Genomic DNA, 26,873 nt, shown 5'->3' on the forward strand with positions numbered 1-26,873 from the left:
AGGAAGAATAAATTTGGTGAAGCTTATTTAATGTGGATGTGGAACAGTTTTGCTTACATGTAAAATTAATGAGATACTAAGACAGTCTCTAAGCAGCAACATTCTGATTCCAACCTGTGACTTCCCTGAGGCCTCGGTGACCTAGAGGTGTTGCTTAAGTAGTAGTACTTCTGTGGGAAATAGAGGTGGGGATAGCAGCAAGGTCCTTTAGAGTAGAATACCATAGCTAATTATTTCTCTCCTTTGGGGACTTGAGCCATGGTACGATGGTCAGGAAGAATAGCAATATAATTAAATATCTCCAAGCAAAACCTTTGAAAACAATTGTAATTATAATTTTTGTTGATTGGGGGATCTCTTTTCAGAATCTGAAGAGAGATGAGAAGAATTACAGATTTCTTTTCTTTTTTTTTCTTTCTTTCTTTTTTTTTTTTACCATCACAGTGCTTCTGAAGACAAAGCGTAGTAGGTTTTTAGGTGGAAGCAACAGAAACTCAGCAGGACTAAAAAATAATTTGGTAAAGGATGTTGGGGAGCTCATGTAAACTCTGAGCATATGAGAAAAGAAGGTTTGAAACAGGCAGGAACGAATGCAGCAATAGCCAGGATCATAACCAGAGACCACCATAGGAACCATCCAACTCCCAAACAAAGATGCTGCAGCTGGCAGAAGGATTACGTATGGGAGGCCTTGGGAATTGAGACACAAAATGAAATCATAAGACGACTTGTTAACATGGTAAAGTTCATGTCATATATTTTAGAATGTTAAGAAGAATTGATAAAACTTAGAAAAATTTTAATAGAAGATTTAAAGTTAAACTCAAATTTAAACATTTTTAAGGAAACAAAAATGCATTTAAACACTTATTTTAAGAAATTGAATATTTAACTCTTTCAAAATCAATTAATGTTATCACTATATTAGTACAATAAAAGGAAAAGCATACAATTATGTAGTACATGCAATTTTTAAGTGCACAGTTTAGTTTCATCAAGTGTATTTACAATGTCATGCAACAGTTATTACTATCCATTTCTAGAATGCTTCTATTATCCCAAACAGAAACTCTGTACCCATTAGATATTAACTTCCCATAAGTTCTATCCCAGCCCATGGAAATCTCTATTCTATTTTCTTTCTCTGTAACTTTACCTATTCCAGGTACTTCATTTAAGTGGAATCATACAACATTTTTTTGTGTGTGTCTGAGTTATTTCACTTAGTATAACATTTTGAAGGTTCATTTATATTGTATCAGGTTTCATTGCATTATTTCTTTTTATTCCTAGGTAATATTCTACCTCATAAATATCATACTTTAATGTATCAGATAATAGACATGTTGAGTGTTTCTAGATTTTAACTATTATGAATAATGCTGCTACAAATGTGCACATAGGCATATGTTTCTCTTGAGAAAATACTAGGGAGTGGAATTTCTGGGTTACCTGGTAACTGCATTTAATCTTGAGGGACAGGGGACCATCAAGCTGGTTCCCAAATCAGCTGTACAATTTTACATGATCACCAGCAATGGGGGAGGGCTTCAGTTTTTTCAGATACTTTCCAATATTTATTTTTAATCTTTTTGATTATATGTATCCCAGTGATGTGAAGTGCTATTTCATTGTAGCTTTGACTTGCATTTCTCTAATGATGAATGATGTTGAGCATCTTTTCATGTGGTTACTAGCCATTTGTCGATCTTATTTTATAAAATATGTAGTCAGATCCTTTGAGCATATTTTAATTGATTGGGTTTTTGTTGCTGAATTGTAAGAATGCTTTATATATTCTAAACAAAATGTGTTTTTATTACTGTGTTCTCATAAACTTTGTTTTAACTCTTAAAAAAAAAAGAACTCATAAGACGACTTATGAGATTTTTTTCCATAAAGCATTTTAGGGCCATAATAACAGTAATAGATTATATAACATTAGATTACCTCCTCTTAAAGTAACTGAATTAAATAGGGGTGGTTTAAAAAATAAAAGCAGTATGTACTGTTGCAACTAGTGCAATATAGAAGTATGTAAATGGGAAAAAATTCACAGTGAAATTGCAGGTGTGAAACAGATAGCCTCTACTAAAAATTTGAAGTGTATTTTCTAGACTACATAATAAAATATATGTAGGACTGTAATACACATGCTGCTCTGTAGCTTCTTTCTGTAACTTCTTTCATTCAGCAATAGGTTGTATACTGTGGTTCATGTCAATACACATAGTTCTAGCTTCACCTTTTAAAGGCTTCACAGCATTTAATTGTTTAAACACAATTTATTCAATCTACAACCACTGTCCAATTAGATTTTTACAATTATAATTTTCTTTCACATATATTTTAAGTACTTGTGTGCATCTCTATGGGCTAAATTCCTAGGAAGTAATTACTGGGCCAAAGGGGAAGACGTGTAAAAATTTGAGAGCTGTCATTACTTGCCCTTATAGAGGGCTGGCTCATTTTACAATCATACCTATAGAATAAGAGGACCAAATTGCCCGTGATTTGAGTAGATTTGCTCTTATGTAAAGATAACATTCAGAGGAGTTTTACTTTTCAGAGATGAATAAGAAGATTTAACAAGCTGTTCTGATCCCGTGTCCCAAATATCTGAAAGCAGAAGAACAAAATCTAATAACATGTTCTATATTTTAGGTATTTTCTAAAACTTTTGTTAATATAATTTATTAAGAGAATTAAAGTACAGCATTACAATATAGGTAAAAGGCCAACATTTCAAAAATACTGGAGACTGGATAATTTGCTAATCATTGTTATTAAATCAGACAAGTGTTTTCTTAAGGATGACTTAGTGTTTAAATTTCAGGATAGATTTTCTTTTCCAGTGAATTTAAAAGAATGTTACAAGAAAATGTTATTTTCTCCAAAAGGACAAAAAACCTTTTAAGAAACATAACAGTTTTCTACACAAGCCTAATTATTTTCTTTGCAAATAACATGTTAGGTTGAAACTTCCCTATCTAATGAAAAAGTAAAACATAGAAAACTAAATGACATAAATTAGTTTTTGTAAGCATTTTAAAAATTGTGAAGGAGTAGTTGTATATGAATAGTCCAGTCATTTATTTACATGAGGCATTTTTTAATTCCACTGGGTAAACTTGTTTACATTGACATCATTTTATATAAATTCATTAATTCTGTAAAAATAACTTTGACATAGTGTTGCTGAAATTTTCATTAATGTACTCAATTATCCCACAGAGGGCTAGGCATCTGGAATTTTAAATTTATTTTTTAGCAACAAAAATGAGAATGTATTTAACCATCCCATGCCAAAACAACCCATAAGTGGTTTTCTTGATTTTAGAGTTTCTTTTTTATTACTTTAAACATTAGAAAGGTAACAGGTTATCGGTCTGGACATCTCAGAAAAACTTGTTATTGCACAGTTTGGTATATATTTAAGGTACAATCCATAAAAGGATAAAAATGACACATTTGAAAAGAGAAGCTATTTTTAGAGTCACTTACCTGCTATAACTCTGTTGTAGGCCAGAGAGGAAAGCATGTTAAGATTTGTTTTAAATCTAGTGTATTGAAAATGACAATGGTTATATTGATCTCTTTTCCATCATTTTCCATAAGGCCATATCCTCATGGGATTGAATATCATTGTGGAAAGAATATGGAGTTTGGCTCCACATAAACACATGTGGGTTATAACTCTGACTCTTTTGCTACCCACCAGCTGAGTGACTAGTCAGTTAATTTACCTCGTTGAACATTAGTTTCCTCATTTCTGGAGTAGGGTTAATACCTATTGCAAAGGGTCAACGTGTGAAAGAAAAAATGTGAATATGAAGCACTTTAGAACTTTTGAAGACAGTAGATTTTCAATAAATGCTACTCTCCTCCTCTCCTTACAATCCCTGTTCTAGTCTTTATTTTACAAGGTGGTGTATACCAATAGTACCTTTAGCCATATGAGTTTTACTATCTAACACCAAAGCAGAGACCCTCACAGGATAGTTACTACATCCTCTGTAAGCCTTAGGAGAAAAATTCAATCAAGCTTCAGGAGTTTTCATGGTTGTTCCTTTGTTTCTCCACCTGTCATGCTTTATTTAAATAAAAAATCATAATATTCTTAGTATAGACATCATAGTTTTTGTTATTTAAGTACAAAACCCCTTCACTTAAAACTATATATCATTTTTGTGTTCTTCCTATACCAAAGTTATTTTAAGAGAAAAGGTATTCAATTTTTTAATTCATGAACATTAATACTTACAGTATAACATTAAGGTAGTTTCAACATTTCCCTTGCAACTCTTACAGGCTCTGCACACTCCTGATTTTATGTTGTTTATATCTTGTGATTGTTCAGTGCTTGATTTTGCCCTACTTACCTGCTGTATATCAGTTGACTGTTGCTTGGAGAAGTCCTAATTGTGCAGAGTGAGTTCCCACAAACTGGTTCTTTGTTACAGATTGTCATTTCTCTATTGCTATGTTGTTGGATCTTTATAGCACCATTCCACAGAGGCTGTTCAAAATCTTTCTTGTTCTTAAGAAATTAGCTTCATTTTTGACCTCTTTGCTCTTGAAAGATTATCTCACTGTGATGACATTCAACCTGCCTCTGTCCTTCCAATCTATCCTATGCCTTGGTTCATATATTTTGTGCCAAATGAAGACGTTTACTGTTTTGAGTAAAGCAAATTTTCCTTTCAATATATATACTTTCAATATCAAGTATACTTTCAGTAATAATTCGATTAAAAGTCTTTGCTGGTTCTTGTATTCTATAAACTAAAACTACAGCTCCTTGGCCTTGTGTTCAAGACCCTGTCCAATTACCTTTCCTCACTTATTTAGTGAAACATAAAGCAGAACTTCATGCAGAAATATTCTGAATTGGCGTTAAAACTATTCAAACTTATAAAATTTTATTTCGTGTCCTCCAAAGAATTATAATATCATTCACATTCATCCCTACTCAGCTCTACTTCTGAAGCTGACAGAGGAATAAATTACCAACAATCTGTCTGAGACTTCTTGTCCATAGCATTCTGATCGTGATAGATTTCAATATTGTTTTATTTTTTTGCTTAGGTACCTTAATATTCTAGTCTTCATTATATTAACTTTTAAATATTCAGTCTTTATTTTAACATTGAGACCGAAGTTCATTTTTTAAGACAAAAGAGACTAAGACTTTTTTAAAATCATGAAAGAATTTAAAGAACGTGGTACAAGACATGCAACATGTAGTGAGTTTTTATCATGCGGCAGCTATTCTTTTTCAGAAGAATTATTTGAGTCAGTGTTATCATTCCCCTATTATAAATAGGGAATGGATCCTTTAGAACCTTAAGTCATTTAGCAGTTGCCACATAGCCAATAAATGGCAGAAGTATAATTCAAACTCAGATCCACTTGCCACCAATTAGGAAATTATCTACTCATGCTGCAACATTAAAGGGAATTCTTAAACTACTGATATTCAACGATAGTTTGGTAGATCACTGGCCTAGGAATGTAGTGAGAATGGAAGATGGTAGCATCACATGTCAAGCTCTTTTGAATGGTATTTTGTTTGTTTGTTTGTTTTCTTCTTCCCCTAATTCTCAAAACCTGGAAAGTGGTTCCTGGAATGTTTCACAGCCACTCTCTTCCTTCTATTCCTTTTTGGCTAGCTGGGTGGCTATGCCTGGCTCTCTGCCTAAATACTATCCTGAGGAACTTATGCACACTCTGCTCAGTGATCATTCCTGAGTCACTGCTACCATTGCCGCCGTTGTACCTCTATTTGGGTAAGAGATAATTTCCAAGCTACAATTTTGAGAAATAGCTCTAAGCAGGTGATTCATAATGCCTCTACCACACTCCAACTCTCACTTTCCCATATGATAATATTGATGCAATGCTAGAGCAAGCCACTTTTATACAGTGTCAGATTCAGCGAATGGATTGGCCCAACCCACTCTTGTGTATCTTTAACCTTTTCTTCCCCTCCTTCTATAGTGAAGATTTCTTCTCAGAGAATTATGATACTTGAGCCACATTTTCTCTTTATTCTTCCTGGAAATTGTTGCCCATCCTATTTCTTTATTACTTCTCCAGACTCTCTGCTTCTCTTTGCCTTCCTCCTGACCATGTTCCCATCTCCACCAAGTTCAACTTAAGATTTTGCTTCCTTAATAGATTACCCTTCAAAGTTTTCAAAACTTAATAATGTATCAAATATAAATGTACCTTAGTGATCTTATACTACTATTCCACAGTGATCCTCTCCTCAAATCCTTTGCCTTGAATTTTAGTCCTTCCATGCTGTGTCTCAAATGTGCAGTTATCCCGAGGGAAAAAGTGACTGCAGAAGGCCAGTTTGCTTGTTTAACATTCCTTGGGTTACTTTAAGAGTGCAGCTTAATTTGTGACTGTGATTGATAGACTTTGTAAATGCTATTGGAGGCTAAATGATTAAAGTTTAGAAAAACAGCATCTTTCATTTGTACACAAAGTTGTGGTTTATTTCAGAGCAAATAGCTTCTCAAGTGATGACTTGGCTCTTGCTGAAATCCCAGCAGCGGAGGTCTCTGTACTTGGACAGGTCAATGGTTGGAGAAGAAGAGGCACCTGGAATAGTTTATTCATGGTCTTCCAGGAAAGCCTATGAGAAGAACTGCTGAACAAAAATGAGATTAGGCAGGATTAGAGCTGCAAACACTTTGACTATCAAGATCACCCAAGTAAAGCATGGTTTATTACTTCTGGGAGCCAAAGACCCATGAGACAGTACAATTCTAACTGGGGGAAAAGCTTCAGATTGTGGAGGCAGAAGTCATGTGTCTCTGATGCATGAGACCTGATCATTCATGCATTTGGGCGTTTCATAAACATTTGAACTCCCACAGGTCAGATGTCCTAAGAGTACAAAGGCCAATACAATACAATTTTTTTCCTAGAGAAAGGGAGCTTAGGGGAATTAACATCATCTGGGAACCAACCAAAATGGATAGAACATGCTGTCTTGAAATTATGCATATTCTTATTTTATTCTCTAAACAACTCTAAGAAGGTAGTTATCTACTAACTGGATTCTATGGATAAAAAAACCAGAGACTTAAAAAGTAGTGGGCTGGGATTTCAGTCAAGATCTCTGTAATTCCAACACCAAAATTTGCCCAGAGAAGTGTATAAAAATATATATTTGAAAATTATGTGAATATTCAAAATTCTGAACTAAGTATAGTTATTCTATACTATAGGAGCTATTAGGAGACCTGATTTTACATAATTGGTGTGATTTTATCTTTGTTTCCAAGGCTGAGAGTAGTTAGAAAAAGAAAAGGGGTAGAGGATATACTGTGAAAAAGCAATGCTTGGTCTAATCCTCTTGAACAGCATCTTAGTAGAGGGGCAACCGTATGGTCGTATCTAGGAGTGGCCTTGTCTTGGCTGCCTCTGCCTCTTATTTAAACTGACCCTATTATGCCCAAAATGTTCTTTGGTCTGTTTATACTTCATATCCTTAGGATTGACCACATACTTTGTGAGGCTTCTTGTTTAACAATTAAGAATTTCAAAACAGCAGAACATTAAGCCAAACATGGGGGTTATCTTAGTGCCCATGAAATGACCCTGATAGTAGAACTAAGAACCGTGTGAAAGATATGAGAAAATGTTCTGTTTACCTTTAGTACCCTTCTTATAGGTTATATAAATTATAGGTTTAAGTTAGCTAATACATGAATACAAATGGCAGAATTTATGTACATGAAGTTCATTTCAAACTCATGTATGACCAGTTGCAAAGCATGTGTTTAAATATTTTGGGAAAAATTTTATGGAGCAGATGGGGCTTTAATTATTTTTCTCTTTTTTTTTCTCTATCATGAAATACTTGATCCATGTAAGTATCTAAAAAGAATAACATAATGAAAACCAAATGAATATACAACCTAGTTTAAGAATTATAAGTCTAAAATACAATTAAAACAATTTATGATATATTCATGGATCATATTTTCCACTCCAACTGCATCTTGATGGTACTATTAATTTGACATTTCGACATTCCTTTTATTTTCACTGCACTTGTATACATCCCTCAAATACACAGAACAGATATTTTTATTCATTCATTTAACAAATACTTATTGAGCATCCACTATACCTGTCCATGTGTTATATGTTCTGGAGAACATGTCAGTGAGCAAAATATATGTAAATAGAGGGGAAGAATCTTTCCTATAAAATGGAGGACCGAACCCATTTATAAAAGCTACAGAAATAGTAAAACATAGATTTTTTTAGTTTATTCTTGTCTTTGTGACATAAAAATAAACCATAAAGTGGAAAAATATACGTTTTTAGAGATGAAGATTGATTAATATGTCAATTCTCCCTAAATTTGTTTACAAATTTAATGAGATTTCAGAGAAAAAAAAAATGCCAACTCTTCATTCCTGCCCCTCCTTGCTGAACTAAAGATTTTCCTTTTACCTTTTATTTTATTTTATTTTATTTTTAATGAGACAGGGTCTCCTGCTGTCATCCAGTCTGGAGTACAGTGATATGATCATAGCTCACTGTGGCCTCAAACCCCTGGGCTCAAGCCATCCTCCCATCTCAGCCTCCTGAGTAGTTTGGACTACAGGTGCATGCTACTATGCCTGGCTATTTGTTGTTGTTGTTGTTGTTGTTAAGAAATGAGGTCTTTCTTTATTACCCAGGCTGGTCTCAAACTGCTGGGCTTAAATGATCCTCCCATCTTATTCTCCCCAACATGCTTGGATTATAGGCCTCTGAGCCACTGTCCCTGGCCACACAAGGGAACTTTAAAATGCATCTAAACTAGGAGGAACAATCATGAAAACACTGGAATAAAAAAAAAAAGTGTGTGTGGTTAAGTTCTATTGGATATTAAGATGTGCAGTGAAACCTTAGAGTATAATTAAGTTAACAGATTAATAGATAAATGGAAAAATACACATGAACATTGAGTATCTGCTAAAAGTAGTATCTCAAATCTGAAAAGCAAACATGGAACTTTTCTTAAATGATGCAGAGATACCTGGATAACCACTTGGAAAATGATGAGAGTGGACTGATACCTAACTTCATGCATCAAGACTAGTTAAAACCAAAAATCTAAATAACAAAACAAAGCCTTGTGTGGTGGCTCACACTCTAATCCTAGCACTTCGGGATGCTAAAGCAGGAGGATTGCCTGAGCCCAGGAGTTTGAAACCAGCTTTGTTCACAAAGGGAGATTTCATGTCTACAAAAAAATACAAAGATATCAGCTGGGCATGGTAGCACACGCCTGTCATCCTAGCTACACAGAAGGCTGAGGTGGGAGGATTGCCTAAACCCAGGAGGTTGAGGATGCAGTGAGCCATGATCATACCACTGTACTCCAGTCTGAGCAATAGAGTGAAACAGTGTCTCAAAAATAAATAAATAAAACCAAATCTTACAATGAAGACCTATATCCAAAACCCAGAATACATAAAATATTGATAATTTTATATAGTCAAATTTTACATGGCAAAAATCAAGATAGATAAAAATCAAATAATAGACTGAATCTTTTTGCAAGTCATGTTACAAAGGAGTAATCATATACATGAATATATATAAGCTTCAATTTCTAGGAGTTTCAAGTATATTGTGAATATATAATATGTAACATATGTGTCACATAATATACTCATACATATATATTAAACAGTATATATGTAACAAATACATAATCATATTTTGTATAGTATGTTTGAAATATGTAATATGTAAATTATATATCTATATATACATATTTGTGACTCTTAGAAATTGAGAAGAGAAAGAAAAAGCTAACTGAAAAAAGAACAAAAGTCATAAAAGACAAATCACAAAGTTTATGAATAGCATTTAAGTATTTGAAAAGATATTCATTCTCAATAAAATGAATAAACATTAACTGGTAATAACCATTTTCTAACCATCAAATTGAGGAAAATACAGAAGTTTGAAAATTCTATTGGAGAGACACTTGTAATTTCTGGAAAGAATACAAAATAGTACAATTCCTATGAAGGAAAATTTGGCACTATCTAAGAACATTACAAATTCTTTAATCCTCGAATCTAACAATCAAATTTCCATAAATACATTCTACAGATATATTTGAATAAGAACTTTCATATGTACTAGGTTATTCATTGTGGTATTGATAGCTGAGTGTCCAGCAAAAGAGACCTAATTAAGTAACCTGTGGTGCATCCATGCAGTGGAATGTAATAGTTTTTACGAATGATGTACAACCACATAAAGAATGAGTTGTATTCTTTGCAGCAACATGAATGCAACTGGAGGTGGTCATCCTAAGTGAATTAATGCAGGAACAGAAAACCAAATGCCAAGTGTTCTCAGAAGTGGGAGCAAAATGTTGAGTACACATGGACATAAAAATGAGAAAATAGACACTGGAAAGTACAGAAGGGGGAAGGAGGTGGGGAACAAAGGTTTAAAAATTATTGGATATTATCAGTACCTGGGTGATGGGATTAATCATACCCAAACCGCTGCATCACTTAATATACTCAGGTAACAGACCTGCACATGTATACCCTAAATCTAAAATAAAAGTTGAAATTATTTAAAAATAAATGGCATGAAGCTATATTCTGTGTATTATGATAGAGAATATATTGTTATTCCAAGAGATACTGGGGAAAACATGTAACATGCATCATAGTATATGTTGATTTCTTTAGTAAGATAAGGCAATTATTTGCATGCTAAACAAACACTTTCAGGATTTGTTTGTAAAATAAAAATATTTACCTACAAGGAGTTGAAGAGGTAAATAAAGGAGGAGGCGGTAAGGGAAACAAGACTTTTCTAGGTGTCTCTTCATATTGTAACTCTTGAATCATGTGAACACACTACCTATTGAGAAAACACAGCCCAATTTAGTAAGAAATCCCTAATATTGAAAGCAAATGGAAGCAAATGAGCCAATAAATCCAATTAGATATTGCATTGGTAACATAAACCCACAAAAGATATATTTCAACTGACTTTAGAATGTGTATCTTTGACTGTATATGTTTAGTGCAGTGGATTCTAAGAATAAAAACTGTAAAGATAAATCGAACTTTATTTGGTTGTTTAGTCTTTTAAAAATTTTTATTTTGTGATAATTGTAGATTCACTTGCAGTTTGTAAGAAATACAGAAAAATTCTTCCTTTACATGGTTTCCTTCCACAGTAATGTTTTGCCTAACTACAGAACAATGTCACAAGCAGGAAATTGATTTTGACACCATCTATTGACTTTGCTCAGATTTCATCAGTTTTACGTGTGTGTGTGTGTGTGTGTATTCTCTGTGATTTTATCACGTGTACATTCATGTGACCACCACAGTGAAGATACAGAAGGGTTTCATCACAAGATTCAATTATTCTACTCCTTTATAGTCAGTTATTTGTCTTCCTTGACATCATATCTGTCCTTCATCTCTGATTTTGTTCTTTCAAAAATAATATATAAAATTTCAGGCCAGGTGGGTGGCTCACACCTGTAATCCCTGCACTTTGGGAGATCAAGGAGAGTGAATTATCTGAGGTCAGGAGTTCGAGGCCAGCCTGGCCAACACAGTGAAACCCCGTCTCTACTAAAAAAAATACAAAAATTAGCCAGGCATGGTGGCACACTCACCTGTAATCCCAGCTACTCAGGAGCCTGAGGCAGGAGAATCGCTTGAACCGGGGAGGCAGAGGTTGCAGTGAGCTGAGATTGTACCACTGCACTCCAGTCTGGGCAACAAGAGTGAAACTCTGTCTTAAAAAATAATAATTTTATAAAATGAAACTTTTGAAATACTGCAAGACTTAGCATAATTCCCTAGAACTTTATCTAAACTGTATTGTTATCAATAGTTCCTTTTTATTGCTGAGTAGTATTTCAAAGTATAAATTTCCCACAGTTTATTCACCTGTTTAAGGACATCTAAACGGTTTATATTAAGATTCACAAAGCTGATATAAACATTTGTGTGCAGGTTTGGGGTAGACGTACATTTTCATTTATCTGGAATAAATTTCAAGAATACAACTAAGAATACAACCGGGCATTATGTCAAATATGTTTAGTTTTATAAGAAACTGCCATACTCATTTCCAGAGTGGCTATATTATTTTACATTCCTACTAATAATGTATGATTGATCTAGTTTCTCACATTCTTTCTAGCATTGGATATTAATCATTTTATTTAATTTTTAACCATTCTGTTAGGTATGTAGTGGTAGCTTGTGGTTTTATGTGCATTTCCCTAATGGTTAACGACATTGAACTTTTCATGTGATCATTTGCCATCTGTATGTCCTCTTCAGTAAATGTCTCTTTAGGTCTTTTGCCCATTTTATAACTCAATTATTTTCTTTGCTTTTTACTGTTGAGTTTTTGTTGTTGTTGTTTATGTGTGTGTGTGCTTTTTGTGTTTTTAAATTTTGTTTCATTTTGTTTTGTTTTTTGAGATGGAGTGTCGCTCTGTCGCCCAGGCTGGAGTGGCGCGATCTGGGCTCACTGCAAGCTCCGCCTCCCGGGTTCCTGCCATTCTCCTGCCTCAGCCTCCCGAGTAGCTGGGACTACAGGCACCCGCCACCTCGCCCGGCTAGTTTTTTGTATTTTTTAGTAGAGACGGGGTTTCACAGTGTTAGCCAGGATGGTCTCGATCTCCTGACCTCGTGATCCGCCCGTCTGGGCCTCCCAAAGTGCTGGGATTACAGGCGTGAGCCACCGTGCCTGGCCTTAGTTGAGTTTTGAGAGTTCTTTATATATTCTAGCTACAAGTCATTTGTTGAATATATGGTTTATAAATATTTTCTCTGTACCTAATCTTTTTATCCTTTTTACAGGATCTTTTGGAAAGCAAAAGTTTTAAATTTTGATATGATACTTTTTTTTATAAATTGTAATTTATTGTCAAATGTAAGAACTCTTAGCCCTAGGGACTAAAGATTTTATTTCACTTTCTAAAGTTTAATAGTTTTATACTTTAAATTTAAACCTGGGATTCATTTTGAGTTTAGTTTTGTATAAGGTGAGAGATTTATGTCTACTTTCTTTGTGCTTTTTTAACCTATGAATGTCCAACTGCTCCTGTACCATTATTAAGAGACTAGCCTTTCTCTATTGAATTACTTTTGTACCTTTGTCAAAAAATCAGTTGGATATATTTATGTGGCTTTATTTTTAGGTTTTCTATTCTGTTTCATTGATCTATGTGTCTGTTTCTCTGCCAATACCATGCTGTTTCGATTACTATAGCTATATAGTTAGCCCTAGTTTTGAGTAGAGTGATTCTTCCCACTTTATGCTTATTTTTCAAAATTATTCAAGCTAGTATAGGTCCTGTGCCTTTCTACAGTAAATCTTAGAATGAGTACGGCTATGTCTACACAAAACCTTATTGGATAGTAGTTTAACTTGTAAAAGGTAATATTGCTATTGTTATGTTGATACTCTTTATACTATTGAATGAAACAAAAGTTAATATATTAACAAAAGTTAATTTAACACCATAAAGAAATATTTTACTGTAAATTAGAATATATAGAAGAATAAAATAAAATTGAAACATAATATTGAAGTTTTATTGTATATCAAATACAAAGTCATTAATTTATATATCTCTGTCCACTGAAATTGCTTAGAAGCAATTTCACCCTAGTAACAATGATTATTTATGGCACTAGGGTTGTGTCCTCTAATGCTATTTCCCTCCTTGGAGAAATGGCTGGTTTGAAATGTGGGTCAAGGAAAGTACAAGGTGGTCCTAGGGCATGTAATTATACTAGAAATCGAAGAGGATTCAAAGATTGATAGTGTCATGCCAAAGAACACAGGAGCCAGCTCAAAGGAACTCCCAATGGCCAAAATTGTGATAATATGCATAAGAGGATGAGTATTACAATTGCTGAAATTATATTTATTCTGTAAAAATCATTGAGACTGAATGATAAGGAAAACCAAAGAAATTCATTTGTCAGCATTCAAAGCTGTTAACTTTTTACTTTAAAAAATGGAAATCAAAAGAAAAGAGCTAAGCATATTTTTTCTGCCTTTGCTGTGGTATTTGAATTTTAGGTTTAAGAAATAGGCTCACTTTTAAAAAATCACTATTTTTCAATCTTTATTAGAATTATTGACTTGGGCGATGATTAACAATGGTGGTAAAACCATTGGTTGAAAGACTGACGGAGAAATGAACATTTGTGTGGTGCCTGTGGCAGGCAGTGTAATGCCTTCCCTCCCCTCCAAAAGATGTTCACATCCTAATCTCTGACTCCTGTTGAAATAATGCATTTAAAGCATGAAAGTTGCCTTTCATGGTGAAAGAGACTTTGCAGACTTAAGGGGACTTAAGAAGGTTAGGTGAATTGAAGTAAAAGGTATGACGTCAAGAGCAGAAGTCAGAATGATGCAGGTTCATGAGCCAAGGAAGGCGGGCAGCTTCTAGAAGCTGCAAAAACAAGGGATATATATTCTCCCCTAGGCCCTTAGCCTTGCTGGTTCATTTTGGAATTCTGATCTCCAAACTGTATGATAATGGATTATTGTCATTTTAAACCACTAAGTTTGTGATAATTTGTTACAGCAGCGTTAGAAATCTAATACAGTATCCTTTGAATGTTCCTCAACTAACGTATCCATTTTCCATTGATGACTATTTCCTATTTTAAGAATGCTCTACAAACATGCTTATAACATGTCTCATTTTGTGTATGTATGTATGTTTTGTATATGAAAATTTCCAGACCATACATAGGAGAGGAAGGAATTACAGGGTCATGGAGCACAACATTTAACCTAAATATATATTGTCAATTGATTTTCACAGTAGTAATGTGAATTTACATTCCCACAGCAGTATATGAGAGTTTTTTTTTTTTCTTTTTTTTTTTTTTTTTTATTATACTTTAAGTTCTAGGGTACATGTGCATGACGTTTATATCATGTATAACTCCCCAATGCAATCCCTCCCTCCTCCCCCCTTCCCATGATAGGCCCCAGTGTGTGATGTTCCCCTTCCCGAGTCCAAGTGATCTCATTGTTCAGTTCCCACCTATGAGTGAGAACATGCGGTGTTTGGTTTTCTCTTCTTGTGATAGTTTGCTAAGAATGATGGTTTCCAGCTGCATCCATGTCCCTACAAAGGACGCAAACTCATCCTTTTTGATGGCTGCATAGTATTCCATGGTGTATATGTGCCACATTTTCTTAATCCAGTCTGTCACAGATGGACATTTGGGTTGATTCCAAGTCTTTGCTATTGTGAATAGTGCCGCAATAAACAAACGTGTGCATGTGTCTTTGTAGTAGAGTAATTTATAATCCTTTGGGTATATACCCAGTAGTGGGATGGCTGGGTCATATGGTACATCTAGTTCTAGATCCTTGAGGAATCGCCATACTGTTTTCCATAATGGTTGAACTAGTTTACAATCCCACCAACAGTGTAAAAGTGTTCCTATTTCTCCACATCCTCTCCAACACCTGTTGTTTCCTGACTTCTTAATGATTGCCATTCTAACTGGTGTGAGATGGTATCTCATTGTGGTTTTGATTTGCATTTCTCTGATGGCCAGTGATGATGAGCATTTTTTCATGTGTCTGTTGGCTGTATGGATGTCTTCTTTTGAGAAATGTCTGTTCATATCCTTTCCCCACTTTTTGATGGGGTTGTTTGTTTTTTTCTTGTATATTTGTTTGAGTTCTTGGTAGATTCTGGATATTAGCCCTTTGTCAGATGAGTAGGTTGCAAAAATTTTTTCCCATTCTGTAGGTTGCCTGTTCACTCTGATGGTAGTTTCTTTTGCTGTGCAAAAGCTCTTTAGTTTAATTAGATCCCATGTGTCAATTTTTGCTTTTGCTGCCGTTGCTTTTGGTGTTTTAGACATGAAGTCCTTGCCCATGCCTATGTCCTGAATGGTACTACCTAGATTTTCTTCTAGGGTTTTTATGGTATTAGGTCTAACATTTAAGTCTCTAATCCATCTTGAATTAATTTTCGTATAAGGGGTAAGGAAAGGATCCAGTTTCAGCTTTCTACTTATGGCTAGCCAATTTTCCCAGCACCATTTATTAATAGGGAATCCTTTCCCCATTTCTTGTTTCTCTCAGGTTGTCAAAGATCAGATGGCTGTAGATATGTGGTATTATTTCTGAGGACTCTGTTCTGTTCCATTGGTCTATATCTCTGTTGTGGTACCAGTACCATGCTGTTTTGGTTACTGTAGCCTTGTAGTATAGTTTGAAGTCAGGTAGCGTGACGCCTCCAGCTTTGTCCTTTTGACTTAGGATTGTCTTGGCAATGCGGGCTCTTTTTTGGTTCCATATGAACTTTAAAGCCGTTTTTTCCAATTCTGTGAAGAAAGTCATTGGTAGCTTGATGGGGATGGCATTGAATCTATAAATCACCTTGGGCAGTATGGCCATTTTCACGATATTGATTCTTCCTATCCATGAGCATGGTATGTTCTTCCATTTGTTTGTGTCCTCTTTGATTTCACTGAGCAGTGGTTTGTAGTTCTCCTTGAAGAGGTCCTTTACATCCCTTGTAAGCTGGATTCCTAGGTATTTGATTCTCTTTGAAGCAATTGTGAATGGAAGTTGATTCCTGATTTGGCTCTCTGCTTGTCTGTTACTGGTGTATAAGAATGCTTGTGATTTTTGCACATTAATTTTGTATCCTGAGACTTTGCTGAAGTTGCTTATCAGCTTAAGCAGATTTTGGGCTGAGACAATGGGGTTTTCTAAATATACAATCATGTCATCTGCAAACAGGGACAATTTGACTTCTTCTTTTCCTAACTGGATACCCTTGATTTCTTTCTCTTGCCTGATTGCCCTAGCCAGAACTTCCAACACTATGTTGAATAGGAGTGGTGAGAGAGGGCATCCCTGTCTTGTGCCAGTTTTCAAAGGGAATTTTTCCAGTTTTTGCCCATTCAGTATGATATTAGCTGTGGGTTTGTCATAAATAGCTCTTATTATTTTGAGGTACGTTCCATCAATACCAATTTATTGAGCGTTTTTAGCATAAAGGGCTGTTGAATTTTGTCAAAAGCCTTTTCTGCATCTATTGAGATAATTATGTGGTTCTTGTCTTTGGTTCTGTTTATATGCTGGATTACGTTTATTGATTTGCGAATGTTGAACCAGCCTTGCATCCCAGGGATGAAGCCCACTTGATCATGGTGGATAAGCTTTTTGATGTGCTGCTGAATCCGGTTTGCCAGTATTTTATTGAGGATTTTTGCATGGATGTTCATCAGGGATATTGGTCTAAAATTCTCTCTTTTTGTTGTGTCTCTGCCAGGCTTTGGTATCAGGATGATGTTGGCCTCATAAAAAGAGTTAGGGAGGATTCCCTCTTTTTCTATTGATTGAAATAGTTTCAGAAGGAATGGTACCAGCTCCACCTTGTACCTCTGGTAGAATTCAGCTGTGAATCCATCTGGTCCTGGACTTTTTTTTGGTGGGTAGGCTATTAATTGTTGCCTCAATTTCAGAGCCTGCTATTGGTCTATTCAGGGATTCAACTTCTTCCTGGTTTAGTCTTGGGAGAGTGTAAGTGTCCAGGAAATTATCCATTTCTTCTAGATTTTCTAGTTGATTTGCGTAGAGGTGTTTATAGTATTCTCTGATGGTAGTTTGTATTTCTGTGGGATCGGTGGTGATATCCCCTTTATCATTTTTTATTGCGTCTATTTGATTCCTCTCTCTTTTCTTCTTTATTAGTCTAGCTAGCGGTCTGTCAATTTTGTTGATCTTTTCAAAAAACCAACTCCTGGATTCATTGATTTTTTGGAGGGTTTTTTGTGTCTCTATCTCCTTCAGTTCTGCTCTGATCTTAGTTATTTCTTGCCTTCTGCTAGCTTTTGAATGTGTTTGCTCTTGCCTCTCTAGTTCTTTTAATTGTGATGTTAGAGTGTCAATTTTAGATCTCTCCTGCTTTCTCTTGTGGGCATTTAGTGCTATAAATTCCCTCTACACACTGCTTTAAATGTGTCCCAGAGATTCTGGTATGTTGTATCTTTGTTCTCATTGGTTTCAAAGAACATCTATATTTCTGCTTTCATTTCGTTATGTACCCAGTAGTCATTCAGGAGCAGGTTGTTCAGTTTCCATGTAGTTGAGCGGTTTGGATTGAGTTTCTTAGTCCTGAGTTCTAGTTTGATTGCACTGTGGTCTGAGAGACAGTTTGTTATAATTTCTGTTCTTGTACATTTGCTGAGGAGTGCTTTACTTCCAATTATGTGGTCAATTTTGGAATAAGTGCGATGTGGTGCTGAGAAGAATGTATATTCTGTTGATTTGGGGTGGAGAGTTCTATAGATGTCTATTAGGTCCGCTTGGTGCAGAGATGAGTTCAATTCCTGGATATCCTTGTTAACTTTCTGTCTCGTTGATCTGTCTAATGTTGACAGTGGAGTGTTGAAGTCTCCCATTATTATTGTATGGGAGTCTAAGTCTCTTTGTAGGTCTCTAAGGACTTGCTTTATGAATCTGGGTGCTCCTGTATTGGGTGCATATATATTTAGGAGAGTTAGCTCTTCCTGTTGAATTGATCCCTTTACCATGATGTAATGGCCTTCTTTGTCTCTTTTGATCTTTGATGGTTTAAAGTCTGTTTTATCAGAGACTAGGATTGCAACCCCTGCTTTTTTTTGTTCTCCATTTGCTTGGTAGATCTTCCTCCATCCCTTTATTTTGAGCCTATGTATGTCTCTGCATGTGAGATGGGTCTCCTGAATACAGCAGACTGATGGGTCTTGACTCTTAATCCAGTTTGCCAGTCTGTGTCTTTTAATTGGAGCATTTAGTCCATTGACATTTAAGGTTAATATTGTTATGTGTGAACTTGATCCTGTCATTATGATATTAACTGGTTATTTTGCTCGTTAGTTGATGCAGTTTCTTCCTAGCCTCGATGGTCTTTACATTTTGGCATGTTTTTGCAATGGCTGGTACCGCTTGTTCCTTTCCATGTTTAGGGCTTCCTTCAGGGTCTCTTGTAAGGCAGGCCTGGTGGTGACAAAATCTCTAAGCATTTGCTTATCTGTAGAGGATTTTATTTCTCCTTCACTGATGAAGCTTAGTTTGGCTGGATATGAAATTCTGGGTTGAAAATTCTTTTCTTTAAGAACGTTGAATATTGGCCCCCACTCTCTTCTGGCTTGTAGAGTTTCTGCCGAGAGGTCTGCTGTTATTCTGATGGGCTTCCCTTTGTGGGTAACCCGACCTTTCTCTCTGGCTGCCCTTAAGATTTTTTCCTTCATTTCAACTTTGGTGAATCTGGCAATTATGTGTCTTGGAGTTGCTCTTCTGGAGGAGTATCTTTGTGGCGTTCTCTGTATTTCCTGAATTTGAATGTTGGCCTGCCCTACTAGGTTGGGGAAGTTCTCCTGGATGATATCCTGAAGAGTGTTTTCCAACTTGGTTCCATTTTCCCCCTCACTTTCAGGCACCCCAATCAGACGTAGATTTGGTCTTTTTACATAATCCCATACTTCTTGCAGGCTTTGTTCATTTCTTTTTCTTCTTTTTTCTTTTGGTTTCTCTTCTCGCTTCATTTCATTCATTTGATCCTCAATCGCTGATACTCTTTCTTCCAGTTGATCGAGTGGTTACTGAAGCTTGTGCATTTGTCACGTATTTCTCGTGTCATGGTTTTCATCTCTGTCATTTCGTTTATGATCTTCTCTGCATTAATTAATCTAGCTGTCAATTCTTCCACTTTTTTTTCAAGATTTTTAGTTTCTTTGCGCTGGGTACGTAATTCCTCCTTTAGCTCTGAGAGGTTTGATGGACTGAAGCCTTCTTCTCTCATCTCGTCAAAGTCATTCTCTGACCAGCTTTGATCCGTTGCTGGCGATGGGCTGCGCTCCTTTGCAGGGGGAGATGCGCTCTTATTTTTTGAATTTCCAGCTTTTCTGCCCTGCTTCTTCCCCATCTTTGTGGTTTTATCTGTCTCTGGACTTTGATGATGGTGACGTACTGATGGGGTTTTGGTATAGGTGTCCTTCCTGTTTGATAGTTTTCCGTCTGACAGTCAGAAGGACTGTCTGTTGGTCTGTTGGAGATTGCTTGAGGTCCACTCCAGACCCTGTTTGCCTGGGTATCAGCAGCAGAGGTTGCCGAAGATAGAATATTGCTGAACAGCGAGTGTACCTGTCTGATTCTTTCTTTGGAAGTTTCCTCTCAGGGGTGACGCCACCCTGTGAGGTGTGGGGTGTCAGACTGCCCCTAGTGGGGGATGTCTCCCAGCTAGGCTACTCAGGGGTCAGGGACCCACCTGAGCAGGCAGTCTGTCCGTTCTCGGATCTCAACCTCCGCGTTAGGAGATCCACGGCTCTCCCCAAAGCTGTCAGACAGAGTCGTTGGCGTCTGCACCGCCCCCGCTCTTTCCCCTAATGGGCTGCAGCTGTGCGCTGTCCGCAGCGGTAGAGTCTACAGAGACAGGCAGGCTTCCTTGAGCTGCTGTGAGCTCCACCCAGTTCGAGCTTCCCAGTGGCTTTGTTTACCTACTTAAGCCTCAGCAATGGCGGGCGCCCCTCCCCCAGCCTCGCTGCTGCCTTGCGGATAGATCGCCGCAGACGGCTGTGTTAGCAGTGAGGGAGGCTCCGTGGGCGTGGGACCCTCCCGGCCAGGTGTGGGATATATTCTCCTGGTGTGCCTGTTTCCTTAAAGTGCAGTATTGGGGTGGGAGTTACCCGATTTTCCAGGTGTTGTGTGTCTCAGTTCCCCTGGCTAGGAAAAAGGGATTCCTTTCCCCCTTGCGCTTCCAGGTGAGGCGATGCCTCGCCCTGCTTCAGCTCACGCTGGTCAGGCTGCAGCAGCTGACCAGCACCGATTGTCCGGCACTCCCTAGCGAGATGACCCCAGTACCTCAGTTGAAAACGCAGAAATCACCGGTCTTCTGTGTCGCTCGCGCTGGGAGTTGGAGACTGGAGCTGCTCCTATTCGGCCATCTTGCTCCGCCCCCGAGAGTTTTTCTCCTTCACTGATTTTGTCAGACTTTAAAAATGTTGCCAAGTTGAGAGACCTGCAATGGAATCTGATATTTTCAATTTTTGTTGTTGTTGTTTTGTTTTTGTTTTTTTTACTAGTGAGTTAGGACAATCTTTTCATATTTGGATTTCCTCTGCCATGTTCTAACTACTAATCTATTTTGCTCATGTTTCTATTTGGTTGTGTTTTAAAAACTGCCTTGTAGGCTGGGCATGGTGACTCACACCTATAATCCCAGCACTTTGGGAGGCTGAGGCAGGCAGATCATGAGGTCAGGAGTTCGAGACCAAGGCTGTCCAACATGGTGAAACCCCATCGCTACTAAAAATATAAAAATTTGCCAGACATGGTGGTGCACACCTGTAATCCTAGCTACTCAAGAGGCTGAGGCAGGAGAATTGCTTGAACTGGGAGGTGCAAGTTACAGTGAACTGAGATGGCGCCACTGCACTCCAGCCTAGGCAACAGAGCAAGACTGTCGCCCAGGAAGGTGGGGGTGGGGGAAATGCCTTGTAGGAGATATTTATATGTTCTTGATATTAATCACTTGTGAAATATATGTATTGCAAATATCTCCTCCTTAGGGTCTCAACTATAGCTACTCATTTTGCTTGTTATAGGGTCATATTATAAACAAAAATTTAAATTAAAATTTCTGTGTAGTTGAAATATTCATTATTTTCTATTTCTGTTTCTGCACTTAGAAAGTGTTACTAATAATTGTGTGTACCTTATAATGTGATGATTCAATGAAATATTGTATGCAAATTACTTAACCATAAATGCTAAGTATTTGGCTCAAGATGAGACCACAATAACTATTTGGCATTACTATTGTATCCTTTATTATGCAAAGCACTATTGAGTGAAAGAAAAATAATTTTATGTCTGGGACATGAGAATGAAATGACTGAATCAATATACAATTCTAAGTTATATATCAACCTCCAGATATATGGGACTATTTCTGGACTTTCTAGTGTGCTTCAACATCACCCTGGTTTAATGATTAACTTAAGTAATGTAGTCGTATGATAAATCTTGATATTTGATAGAGGAAATTGTCTCATCTTGATAAATGTTTTCTTCAACTTTTTTCCCCCTCAACATTGTCTTGAAATTTGTGTCCTTTTGCCTTTCCATATAAACTTTAAAAATAAAATGTTCATTTCCATGGGGGGAACCCCTTAGAGAACAAAATGGTTTATGTGCTAAAGATCAAAGTCATTTATTCATTCTAATATGCACATAAATCAATACCCACTACTGCAATTTTAGTTATGAATTAGGCAGAAATGATGAACATTAAGGACAATTGTGGTGGAGGGAAGAATTTTAAATTTATCTGAAGTTATTAAGTTGCCATAGTGCAATTAGTTTTTGTTGTTGCTGTTAATCCAGGTATAGTTAGATAAACCTTGAAGGATCAAGCATATAATAGTCATACCATTCAAAAGATCTTGCAAAACTATTGTTTGATTTTTATATCAGGCAAGTGACTTATTTAGGCAAACTGATTTTTAAGCTATTTCATAATTGTTAAATCATTAACATTATATAAAAGATGTTATTTTAGTGCAATATAGTCAATTAGTTTTATGTATAAACAGTAAATCTTTTGTGACCCTAACATTAAGGGAAAAAACTCAAACCTCAATACTGAACTTTGATAACCCTTCAGATTTTATGAAGGAAAGTATGATTCATTCTTTTCATGCATATCATTTAGAGAGTTAGAACATTAGATAGAATTTTGAAATATAATTAGTATGAAACATTAGCTTGTCAGCTAATGGTTGATCATTTTTACTCAATTTGTTTTTGTGACACTTTGCAAAGAGTATTAAATATGTTAAAAATACTTTTCAAAATTTTCCTCTTACCATATTATAGAAGACAAACTGATCTTTAAATGGAATCTGACCTTAATTTTTTGTTCAGCTTCTGTATTCTGCATCTATTTTTTATTTTGAATGTAAATCCACTATTAGGCTTAGTTTTTTTAAACAACTTTACTGAGGTGCAATTTGCATACAATGAATACATATTTAAAATATAAAATTCAATAAATTTTGACGCATGTATACACATATGTCACCACCACTATAACCAAGATGCTGTACATTTCCATCACCTCCAGCAGTTTCTGTGTGCCTTTTTGCAATCCCTTCATCTCTCCGTCTCTGTACCCAGGTGACCTTTGATTTGAGATGTGCCACAGTATCATTATGAAGCTTATTTGTGGCAGTCCACTCCAGGGTGGGGTTGATGGTTGGAAATGCTGTCATAAAATGGGCTATCTTGTGAGGATAGGAATGATAGGATCCCAAAATTACATAAACATGATGGCAGCACAACTATCTAAAGCATGTTGGGTACAATTATCATAATGAGGAAGCAAAGGCAAAAATTGCAGCCAGAGGAGGCCTGGCCTGAAGAGAACTATGGGGATGAAAAATAAGATTCGGTAAGATGTGCAGCCTATGGGGTAAAATCTATTGTAGACAGAGATGGTCAAGTAGACATCTCTGAAACTGCCCACATAGCCAAGATAGTATCTCATTCGAGAGACAGAGAAGTACAGGAGAACAGAAAAATGGCAGAGATCAGTGCAAGCACCTTAAAGACTAAAAGAATGCAGGGGTCATAGTTCCCATCATGTATCTTTCAATTCACCAGTCTTACCCAAGCAAAAACCAAACAGATCCTGTAAATGGCAATGGAGCCCCAAAACAACCAACCAGTAGCTCCAATGGCTACTGTTTTGTCAGATGTGGTTATTTGTCTGCTGTAGGCATGCAGTATGTAGGTGTTGATCTACTAAATGCATTCTTTCTCATGCTTATCAAGGAAAAAGAAGCAGTTTTCATTTGTGGGTAATGGACAAAATCTGTTCGGTTATAGTCTGAAGAGATTTGGACTGCCTGGATGTTCTGCAGAACATCACTTTAGTATATTGTGTCAGTGACATTGGGTTAAGTGAATCAGATGAATAAGAAATGGCAAGTACGTTGGAAGGCTTTATAATCTATATATTTTTTAGAGGGTGGGAGATAAGCCCTGTAGAGATTCAAATTTCTGCCACATCAGCGAAGTTGTTAGGGATACAGTAGGTACGTCCTGCTGAATCATGCTGGGATTTTTCTTCAAAAGAAAAGGACAAATTATTGCATTTTTAACCCCTTATTTCTAAATCATAAACACAATGCCTGCTAGGCACTTGGGACTATTTCTTTGACCTCTTTATCACATGACATTGAGAGATGTCTACTTTGAGTTGTCCTTGAGCAGGAAAGAGCTTGCTTCAGGTCTGGTCTGTGATGCTCAAAGCCCTGTCCCTCGGGCTGTACAACCCAGTGAACACTAGGGTATTATAGCTTTCTGTGGTGGGAAAAGACACCATATAGAGTTTATGCCAAGCTTCAATAGGAGAAGCAAAATATAGATATTTAAGATTTTGAAGAAGGCCATGTCATTTGCAGCAGAGAATTGTACAGTTGGCCATAGGAACTTCCCTTCACCCCCATATGGATATAGATGTGGGAAGAGTGAGAGGTGCTGGTAGGAGCAAATATGTACATCATTTTCCAACTCTGTTCAGGGAAATGGCATTGGGAGCTTCAAATCAGCTGTGGTCAGAGTATTTACATCAGAGAAATAAATTAGAGCATGATTTTATCCAGATGGCCAGTTTTTAAATATTACTCACATACCACTGGATATAGAAGTTTGAGCCACCTGCCTGTACTTTCTGACCCTTCTCATGCCCCATCAGTCCTCCGTGTCCTACCTTCTTTACATGATGGATTACTGCTGGGCCTACTGACCCCGTGACTTGTGAGTCTAATAGAACCAAGGTCATGGTAGGCCACTCAGGCTACACAGTCTTTGATGCTCTGCGATCAGGTACTTCATCCCTATCAGGCCCCATTCGCTAGTGGTACACAGAGGACTGGGCATAAATAGAGCAAGAAGCAACTTTACAGAAAAAGAGATACAGCAATGGCACTTCAATTATGAATGTATTTGTTCTATCACATCATACTACCTAGAAGCTGCTTTCCTGACACAATGATGAAACATCTGTTTGAAGTTGCAGCCAAGCAGCCAGATTGAGATGAAACCTTGCACATATAGATGCTGTGAAAGAAAAATTAATCTCAGGACCTCAAACTCACTAAGCCAAAGGGAAAAGTCAGACTGAGAAATGGGTCACACAAACCTGCCTCCCATTTGGTTCCTAAATAAGATAGCTACATAGATTTTAAAAAGAAGCTTACAGGCCTTCCTCATAATTTGCCTATGAAAAAATTTCTTCTGGGCCCCAAGATCTTTACCCTAAAACAGTTCTGCTGAGTCTCACCCTGACAATGTAAATTGATAGCTTGTCTTGGCAGGTGTGGGAACAAGGACAGAACCAAAAAGCCATCCTTCTGCTCACTGGAGACTAATGCATATCTGACTACTTTCTCCTCCCAATGTTTTTTTTTTTTTTTAATTTTACATAAAAATGAAGATTCACTGAGCAGGATACGAATGCATTAATGACTCTTCCTCTACCCCCTCTTACATGTAAAATGTGTATTTAGTGAACATTGATCAAAGACTTGCAACTGCTTGCTGCTTTTTCTTATTATTTACTTATTTATTTATTTGATGGAGTCTTGCTCTGTCACCCAGGCTGGAGTGCAGTGGCACGATCTCGGCTCACTGCAACTTCTGCCTCAGCCTCCTGAGTAGCTGGGATTACTGGTGCCTGCCACCACGCCTGGCTAATTATTGTATTTTTAGTAGAAATGGGGTTTCACCTTGTTGGCCAGGCTGGTCTTGAACTCTTGACCTCAGGTGTTCTGCCCACCTTGGCCTCCCAAAGTGTTGGGATTACAGGTGTGAGCCACCACGCCTGCCCTGCTTGCTATCTACCCTGCCTTTAAATTTTTTTCTTTCTTCCTCTTTTCCCCAATACCTGTTCTTTTGCCTTTAAATATTGAGTTCCTATCACAAGAAGAGAAAACCAAACACCGCATGTTCTCACTCATAGGTGGGAACTGAACAATGAGATCACTTGGACTCGGGAAGGGGAACATCACACACTGGGGCCTATCATGGGGAGGGGGGAGGAGGGAGGGATTGCATTGGGGAGTTATACCTGATATAAATGATGAATTGATGGGTGCTGACGAGTTGATGGGTGCAGCACACCAACATGGCATAAGTATACATATGTAACAAACCTGCACGCTATGCACATGTACCCTAGAACTTAAAGTATAATAATAATAATAATAAAGAACGTTAAAAAAAAAAAAAAAAAAGAAAAAAAAATATTGAGTTCCCCAGACCCTCTTCAGAGAAAAAAAATAAAAAAGCAGGGACCACAGATTTTTCCTGTGGTTCTGTATTCTTTTTCCTGAGGGTATCTTTAACCTTGGCAAATGAACCTCTTAAAATGATTGAGACTCACTTTGGTCATTTTCTTTGATTTACAGTGCCATGCTCTAGGATGCAACTCCTGAATGCAGTATATGCCCACTTTGTATGACCATTTTTTAGGGCTGTGTCCAATAGTTACTATATAGGGGTTCTAAAGGAGTGAGAATAGGAGTAGTCCACATCCCATCATTATCTGTGACCCACTGGAAGAATCTGTGCTTCCTATCCATGTGACTTTTGCTTCTGTGGATCCAGAGGTTCTGCTTTGTTGAGGAGGAATGCCTCTATCAGGGAACACACTGTAAGAGCCTATCGATTTTTATGCTCTGACTGTTCTGTGGTAAATTTGGGCTTCTTGGGCCAAGAGGACAGGAACAAAGAAATGAATTTTACCA

This window comes from Trachypithecus francoisi, unplaced genomic scaffold (assembly GCF_009764315.1).
Source record: "Trachypithecus francoisi isolate TF-2019V2 unplaced genomic scaffold, Tfra_2.0 Lachesis_group13, whole genome shotgun sequence".
NCBI lineage: Eukaryota > Metazoa > Chordata > Mammalia > Primates > Cercopithecidae > Trachypithecus > Trachypithecus francoisi.